The following is a 10,031-nucleotide window of genomic DNA, read 5'->3' on the forward strand; positions in this document are numbered from 1 at the left end:
AATTCCCTCGATCCAGCAGCTGGAATTCTTTGATTCTTGTCTTCAAAGACCTGCTTCTATTTGGTCATTATTTCTGCCAGAGAACTTTCTCCCACTCGGCACAAACAGATGATGCCTGGAATGAAAGGCTGGCAGATATAAAGCACTGCCTTTCGAACTGACACCGCTGCCGAATAATTGATGTCTCTTAATAGAGTTGAGATTGCATCTGTATACATTCATAATGCACATGTCATTGTCAAATGCTCAAACACAGAGGTTGGTGGCATTATGCAGACGATGATTTTCATTGTTCTCTTGTTGTTTCAAATGCCGCTTTGGAAGAATTATTCAGATTTTTGTTTGCTATTTGAGCTTGTTCACATAGAAGCATGACAGTCTTGGTGTCATTTGTCAACATTGATCTGTCATATCGTTTTTTAAAGCTTTCACACGATTTGTATGTACTGGATATTGCAATGTTAAATACATGTGTGATATTTAAAGGAATAGTTCACCTAAAAATTTTTATTTACTCACCCTCCGACCATCTAAGATGCCGAGGAGTTTGTTTCTTCATCTGAAGATATTTATCATTTAGCATTACATCACTTGCTCACCTGTGGATCCTCTGCAGTGAATGGGTGCCGATAAAAACTGATAAAAACATCACATTAATCCACATGACTCCAGTCCATCAATTAATGTCATGTGAGGTTAAAAGCTGTGTTTGTAAGAAGTAAATCCATTATAACGATGTTTTTAACTTCAAACCATAGCTTCCAGCTAAAATACGATTCGTCTATCCATAATATTGCTTTGTTTCCAGTTAAAAAGTAATCTTATTAAAATATGCACAGTTTGCAAGTGAAAACTGTCCAAAACAGTCATAAACGTGTCTGTGGGTTTTGATGTGAGAGGACAATAGGAGATGGATTTCTTCACTGGAGAAAGCATTAATATGGATTATGGAGTCGCATTTCAGCCACAAGTGATGGTTTAAAGTTAAAACACCTTAATGATGGATTTGTTTCTTACAAACACGCAGCTTTTCACTTCACAAGATGTTAATTGATGGACTGGAGTGGTGTGGATTATTGTGATGTTTTGATCAGCTGTTTGGACTCTCATTCTGACGGCACCCATTCACTGCAGATGAGCCATTGGTGAGCAAATGATGTAATGCTAAATCTCCCCAAATCTGCTCCAGAGAAACAAACTCATCTTCATCTTGGGTGGCATGAGGATGAGTACATTTTCAGCAAATTCTAATTTTTGGATGAACTATTTCTCTAATTGTGAAGAAAAAAATATTAGTGATGTTTATTAAAGCAAGCAATCACTATTATATTGCACACACTTGCCTCATTCAAACCGGAAGCCACTTGCAGCAATAAAGTGGCCTGAAATCATTCATTTTCAGTGAGAACTGACAACTTGTGGCAACGTGAGCGACAGTGACCTTTGGCAACAGGATGTGGCTGTGCCCAGCAACTCCACACAGTTAAGAATAACAGTTTGCACGTGCAGAACGACTTGATGTGTCTACCAGTGAGTGAAGACAGTTGAGTGATCCGTCTCCTGTGAGTTAATGTAGTCCAGTGTTGGCAAGATGGAGAAGTTATTCCATTATTTCTTTTACAAGTCTCTGTCCACGTACAGGAACAATATGAAAGGAATCGTCTGTGTTCAATACAAGTTAAGCTTTATCAACAGCACTTTTGAGCTAATTGAGAAATATTTTTATTTTTTAATATTTTTTTCTCAAAACAGTCAAAGTCATGGTTACTTACAATGAAAGTGAATGAGGACATTTTTAGAGGATTTATTTGAGCTGTAAAAGTCAACATGGCTCAATGGACAAACACGCTTCTACCTACATTTTTGCAACACCTATATATACAATTCACTGCAGTTTCCACCTGAAACAAACACTAGTGACAATAAAACAACTTTTATTCTTTTTACATAAATTATGATTATAGAGGCAGATTATGCATGATTTGTAAACTGATACATTTTGATGTTTGCATCACATACAATCAAACCAAAATTTATTCAGACACCTTCAACATTTCACACATTATCACATTTTATTCGCTATAAAATGGTAATAAAATATGACAAGAACTCAGAGTTAAACTGTGTCAGAACAAATTCATCTTGATAATGTCAGATAACACTTAAGCAAAACATGGTCAGGTCAAAGTGTGAATAATTTTTGGTCCCAAATTTTTATCAATTTTACTGGTAGTCCACTTTTTGGGTAAAATGTGTCACAGTTTACTTTTTTGTTTTTGTTTTTGCTATCATCACTTACAAAAGTGTCCTACACCCAGTAAAAAAATATCAAAAAATATATCTGGTGTCTGAATAATTTTTGGTTTGACTGTAACCAGGTCCATATGTCTGGCTTTTCTGATGTAGTAAACTTGCTCTGTAGCTCACCTGGTACAACATTGCACTTGTGAATTATATTGTCATTATGTTGTCATTACAATAAAATTGGAAATAGCTTTACACAGAAAAGGTTAGTAAGTGATTTTCTTTCCCCTTTCAAATCATTTATGGTGGTTCTAAGTTGTTTTGTTTTTATGTTTTACAGTCTGACCCCATGTATTTCCATTGTAAGTACCTCTCTGTAACCCAGACTTTTTCTTTTGAAATTAATTTTTGTGGTAATCAACATTTTGCTACGAGTGCTGTCAGTTGAGCTTAACTAGTATTGTGTTAGTTGTTGTTCAGCACTTTGGCCAGCTTCATTTGCTGTTTTAAATGTGCTTTATAAATGGAATAACCTTGAACTTGAGTCCTAAGTATGACAAAGCATGGAATAAGTATGTATCATATGTTGCATATATGACAAATACTTGTGTATCTGCAGACACATATACATGCACATTTTTAGTGGAATGGCATCAGCCTGCTATCCACACCATAGTAACCACATAGCAGTCTTAGCAACAGCACCCTAATATCATGATGGTGGTTTTTGCAGGTGTCCACCAATTAAATTTACTTCAGAAAATTTGAAAATCATAGTTGTAATGACACATTTTCGCAATATTTACACTAATACTCTAATTATTGCATGTGTCGTTGATATGGCATCACTGGTTCTATAAACTTTGAGTCAGATTTTAGATTGATCATAAAAGAGTGATGACTTTACAGTAATGTTAATTTGCCTTTCATGCAGCTTTGTGTATTCACATCAGAGCTTTTCTTCTTTGACACTTTTGCAATTAGCAAAAAACACCCTCTCTCCTTTTATTCCAGATCAGTTGAAGCTTTGAAAGCACAAAAGCAGTATTGAGAAACATATCAGTGCCAAAGAGATTTTACTGCTGAAATTAGCCACAGGCATTTTGGTTTTGTGCACTGCATTATAGCACACTCCTTCCCCCTTTTGTCACTTATTTTTCTTTTTTTTTTTTCTCCCAGTGTTCAAACGTTTTGGATGGCTGCTGTCTAAGAGCAGGAGAAAGAAACAGGAGATATGCAGAATCTACAGGGAATATAAATGAAAATTACTCAAGAATGTGTTCAATCAAACTCCTTTAGTTTCGAAGAGAACAATAGCGCCATGCAAACCATGAAAGATTCATGAATATATAAAACAAAAGGATGGATTAGCCAGGAAATTACATTTTGAAATTACATAATCTAAAAACGAATGTAATTTTTTGGATGATAAAGTATGTCCGGTAACACTTTATTTCGATAGTCCGGACAGTGCACTAATTATAAGTGAATTTGCAACTAAATGTCAACTAGCAGTCATTAGATGCATGCTATATGTTTGGCCGACGACCAATGGCAGACATGTTTTCAAACAGGTTTCTTTTTGTGCAGACTATTAAATATAGGAAAGAAAAACAGCGGTCACACTTTAGTTTGGGGACCAGTTCTCACTATTAACTAACTATTAACTATGAATTGTGCCTCATAATTTAGGGTGACCATACGTGCCATTTTCTCAGGACGCGTCCTGGCCAGGATTTGTTTTGGCTTTGTTTTCCTGTTTTCATGCTTGCTGAAGGTAATGATCGAAAAGTAAGTTGACCAATAACATGCAAGCATTGTACATAATGGACCAATCATGGCGTGTGAGAAGGTGGGATCTACGGTCAAAGCGATGCAATTACGCGTACATATTAGGTGTGTTCGACTTAAAAGCAGTGCGGCTCAGACCGATCAGTGTTTGACATCAAAGTACCTCGAGAGCGTTTCGAAAGCATAACCGTCTGTATGGTACTTTGATGTCATACACCGATCGGTCTGCACACGCAAACAAAGCCAAAACCTAGATATTTTAGGCAATATAAAAATCCTGGCCAGGGAAAATGGCACGTATGGTCACCCTATCATAATTTGCTGCTTAATACTAGTCAGTAAAGTAGATGTTTAGGTATGAAGTAGGATTAAGAAATCTAAAATTTGGTCATGCAGAATATGTGCTTTATAAGTAGAAATAAACAGCCAATATGCTATGCATGATAATAGTTAATAGTGAGAATTGGCCCGTAAAATAAAGTGTTACCAAAATAGCTATTCAGGCATTGTTTTAGCAAACAAAAAAGTGTGAAAAATAATTTCATCCATCAGGTACTCATTAAATATCCCAAGTATATCAAATTTTGGAAGCAATGATGCACTTGCACACATACATGCGAAAGGTTTCTGAATCTTTTACATTTGTTAGAAAACATAACCTTTGACCATTAAAATTTGAACAACTGGTGCATGAGTCAGATCCATCAACTCAACTTGGTACTCCAAGGTATAGACCGATATCAAGGTGATTCACCTGACTCTGCTGACTGAATCTGGATTTTTGATTAAATCTATTATCATCTCATGTGTGAGAGAGAAAGGGAAAAGAGACACGTTTCAGACTGAGCGTAGCAGCAGTTTACAAAGGGGGCTAATTAACATCTGTCACTCAGCAGGCAGGAGTGCTGTCGAGCTGTTGATGTGGCAGTGCCCTGCTGCCAATGTGCCTGCCAATTATCAATGAACTCATAGGAGATCTGTGTTAAAGTGCCCGGGTTATTGTTACAGGGGAAGTCATCAAATAAATGTGTTCGACTGACTTCGTTGTGTCTTTTGTTCAAGCCCTAAAACTGCAGTTAGGAAAGGAATAGTTCTTCTGAAAAAAATTATAATTCTGTCATTTATTCACCTTCACAGGTTCTAGACCCGTACTTGCTTTGTTCTTTTGAATGCACAGGATGTTTTGAGGAAAGTTCATGCTGCTCTTTTCCTCATAATGAAGGCTTGCATTGCAGGGGTTGTCAAAAGCTCCATAAAAGTCATTTAAAGTCATAAAGTAGCTTTATATGAGGAACAGACACAAATTTTTGTCAATCTGTGCTGAAAATGCCTTTGCTGTAGCTCTCAATTTTTGCATGTGTATTTAGATGTTTGAACTTTGCACTTGAATTAAATGTGAAAGCTGTATAAAGTAATAAATTGACAACCACTGATAACTATTTACTGCCAGTGTATGAAAAGTGCTGCTTGGACATTCTGCGAAATGTCTCCTTTCATTTTCCATCGTAAAAAGAAAGCAATACAGCATATTAGAGTGAGATAGGCTACTGATGAAAAATTTTATTTTTAAAGTGAATTATTCCTTTAAATAATTACTGGTAAAGATGATTTGACAACTTCTGATATTATCAATGAATCTTTTTAAACTTGGATGTCAGTCAATGAGTTCCAAAACCCAATACATAAAGCCAGTCTGTAGAAAACAATCAGAAATCTATCCCTTTTTGTTCAAAGTAAATAAATTAGGGGGAAGTCATGGCCTAATGGTTAGAGAGTCGGACTCGTAACCCAAAGGTTGCGGGTTCGAGTCTCGTACCGGCAGGGATTGTAGGTGGGGGGAGTGAATGTACAGCACTCTCTCCCACCTTCAATACCACAACTGAGGTGCCCTTGAGCAAGGCACCGAACCCCCAACCCGGGCGCCGCAGCAAAAAAAATGGCTGCCCACTGCTCCGGGTGTGTGTTCACGGTGTGTGTGTGTGTTCACTGCTGTGTGTGTGCACTTTGGATGGGATAAATGCAGAGCACTAATTCCAAGTATGGGTCACCATACGTGGCCACATGTCACATCACTTTTTTAAATACAAAGACAGAATAGTGTTGTTTTTCTAAAAAGTGTTTTTGTAGCGTGCACCACTAAATTCAACCACCTTTTCACAAGAGTGAGAAAGCCCCGACTGTGGAGCATCTGTTCTTTGGATGCACCTTCTCAGAATCAACTGTTGCATAATCATGGTTCTCAAAGTACTTTTAAGGGTCTTCTAAAGTATTTTATAAATGCAATGAAAATGTGTGCATTTGTTTGTGTTTGTGCATGTATTTTTGACAAATCTGATAGTACTGTATCTAAAAAAAAATGGGGGCCATCTTTATGCATGCATGTCTGAATTCAAAACCTGAAAACACATTATAAACTGATAATTTCTGTTGTGTGACACCTTTCTGACCTCTATAGCCTTGTAACAATGAATATGCTTGTGTTTTAACTAAGGGAAGTATTATTATAAAAGGCTATAGCATACTGTTTTAAGGAATATGTTTTTGTCAGGTTTAGGCACTTAAACATATATTAATTGTTCTATATTTTTACATAAATTGGCAATTTGGAGTTGGAGAGGACCAGCACCAAGAACATGACAAAAGTGTCAAAATCCCCTCAACCAAAAAATTAAATGATTGAAAATGATTGAATAATTATTTCCACTTTTAAAAATGTGGGATTAATATTTAATCAAATGCATTAATACATATATGATGGGGGACATGAAAATAAAAGGAATGACCCAACTGTAGGACGACTACAGTAGAAAGTTTGAATTGGACAGTGGGCAGGAGATAGTTACAGTGGTATAATTAGGAGGCGATCCCCTTTAGACCGTATCAGCACAGCTGTAATGACTCTCTTATCCATCTCAATGAGATTAAACAGGGATGAGGTGCCAGTCGTATGGCCTTGGCTGTTATGATGAAGTATTTCTCAAATAATTTATCACACCAGCTGCCAGAGTCTATTTCCACCATTTTAATGGTTGCGATGTGGCCCGACTGGGTGGAATGTTCACATGAGTGGTCAAAGCCTGCTTCATTCATAAACAAATGAAAGCAGCATCTCTCACTGAACTGTAATCAAACAAATATTATGTGCTTTTTAAGCTTGGAAGTGTTTAACACACTAAAGATGAGCTGTGATGCTTGAGAAGGAACAAATTACTCATCCTTTTTCGGGACTAGGACAATGGGTCTACACCACTCACTATGGGAGGGTTCAATCACCCCCATGGAGAGCATAATGTCTAGCTCATCATTAAGCACCGTTACCAAGCGTTCAGGGATACGATAACTCTTCTGAAGGGCTGGTGTTGCCTCCCTAAGGATGACATCATGTAGCATCAGGTCAGTATGGCCCGGTTTCTCCTGAAACAACTCAGGATCCAACAGCTGCTTTACCTGGTCTCTTTGGGGCTGCTCTAGATGGGATACATCCACTGCTTGTTGGATGAAGCTGGATGGAAAATACTGTTCTGTCTGTTCCTCTTCTTCCCTGACCACACGGACACAGAGTTGAGCAGCCTCCGACTCAGCCCTAGGGTGGAATTCTTTCAACAAATTAATATAGAAGATTTGTTTTTTCTTCCCCCGCTCTGGCATAGAGATCTCATAGGTGACACTGCCAGTTTTCCGCACTATCTTGTAGGGACCATGCCACTTAGCTAGCAACTTATTCTCACTGGTAGGCAGCAGCAGCAGCACCTTTTGGCCCGGCTCAAATGATCTCTCCCATGCCTTCTTATCAAACTACACTTTATGAGCTTGCTGGGCTTCTTTTTTTTTTTGATGTTCTCCTGGGCCAGTGATGTCATCTCTTCCAAACGCTCTCTCATTTGGATCACGTACTGGACAACATTGCAAGTACCATCCTTGGGTCCCTCCCACTGTTCCTTAAGCAGGTCTAAAGGACCTCTCACCTGCTGGCCATATAGCCGTTAAAATGGAGAGAAACCTGTGGAGGCCTGCGGCACCTCCCTGTAAGCAAACAACAGATATGTTAACCATTGGTCCCAGTCTGACCCTGACTTGGAAACGAACTTTCGCAGCATGCTTTTTAGGGTTTGGTTGAAGCGCTAGACCAAACCATCTGTCTGGGGGTGGTAAGGTGTGGTCTTAATAGACCTAATCCCCAACAGTTGGTACACCTGTTTTAACAGCAAGGACATAAAATTAGTACCCTGATCTGTTAAAATTTCACAGGGAACACGCACAAGGCAGTTGGCTACTTGTCTAAATTTGATGTTTCTAAGGGGGTTTCGGGATACTTGGTGGCATAATCACAGATCACTAAAATTTACCTGTTCCCATTCTTACTTCTTTCCAGGGGCCCCACTACATCTATTCCCAGGCGACTGAAGGGTGTGTCAATAACTGGCAATGGTAATAAATGTGCGGGTGCCACTCTCCTTCCTGAAGTCATCTGACACTCTGTACAGGTACGAATGATCTCGGTTACATCCGTATATATCTTAGGCCAAGTGAACCGATTTGCAATCCTTGCTAATGTTTTATGCTTGCCTAAGTGTCCAGCCCATGGAACAGAATGTCCCAGAGTCATAATGGTATGGCGCATTGATTCCGGAACTACTACTGCCTCAACTTCCCCTTTCACCTGATAGCGTATACCCTTCTTCAGAATGTACTTTTCCTCCATTAAACAAGAGACAATGTAATTTCTAACCCCATCTACTTCAGACACCTTCTGGAACCAGTCCTGCAAAGTAGAATCTTTTTTCTGCAGTTCCACTATGACCTCAGGGATAATCACGTTAAGAGGCCCTTCGGGTAACGGTAGCTCCTCAAAATTAAGCTTACGCCTTTCCTTTTTAGATTTATGTCTTTTCTCACAGGCAACCTTAACGTCAACATCAGCAAATGGTAACTCACTGAAGTCTGCTCTAGCACTCTGAGACCGGGTTACCGCATAACAGGATTGAACTTGGGACACCAAATCACAGAGAATGGGGAGATCTTGCCCCAGGACTACCTCCTGAGGTAAGTGGGACGAGACACATGCAACAAGAAAGTCTGCCCCTACACTGTTAAGTAAACCTCAGCAGTAGGATACTCCCTAATTTCTCCATGCACACAGCAAACTTTACTGAAGTTCTGAGTCATATATTCATCTTCCGGAACCAAGCTGTCATGCACTATAGTCTGAGTGCTACCTGTATTCACTAAGGCCTTGGCTGACTGACCATTCACAAGTACCTGCGTCAATAACTCTGTGTTGTGTGCTTGCAAAGACTCTTGTGGCGGGTGGGGGCATGGAACATAAGAGAGAGCAGAATGCTTCACCTTCCTGGATGGACAAAAGGGCTTAGTATGTCCTAACTCACCACAATAGTAGCATCTAAATTCCTGCTTGTTAGTTCTATCCCCTTGCTTACCAGCAAAACTCCCTTTGCATTGGGCATGACCACCCTCACCCCCAGACTTACTTGGCCCTCTTTGACTCCACCTCCAAAGCTGCGCTGGGCATCTCGGCGTGCGGCCAGGTACCTCTCTGCAAGCTTGGCTGCTTCTTCTGCTGTGGCCGGATCATGCTCCTTAATCCCCACTGCCATGTCAGGGCTTATCATCCTCATAAATTGTTCCAAGATAATGAGTTCTGACATCTGCAGAATAGTGCAGGCCTCTGGCTTCACCCATTTTGAAAAGAGATCTTTCAGTCTCATATAGAGTTCCCGGGGGGTCTCATCTGGTAGAATCTCTGAAGAGCGAAACCTTTGCCGGTAGATCTCTGCATTAATCTCATATTTTATAAGGATGACCTCCTTGACTTTGTCATAGTCCTCAGCATCAGCCCCATCCATGGCCACATAGGCACTACGTGCCTTTCCTGTTAACAGGGGGACGAGTCTTATCGCCCAATTGGCTTTAGGCCATCTGCATGCGGTGGCCAATCTCTCAAAAGTCGTCAGGAACTGCTCAATGTCGTCATCTCT

This window comes from Sinocyclocheilus rhinocerous, unplaced genomic scaffold (assembly GCF_001515625.1).
Source record: "Sinocyclocheilus rhinocerous isolate Xijiao unplaced genomic scaffold, SAMN03320098_v1.1 scaffold70, whole genome shotgun sequence".
NCBI lineage: Eukaryota > Metazoa > Chordata > Actinopteri > Cypriniformes > Cyprinidae > Sinocyclocheilus > Sinocyclocheilus rhinocerous.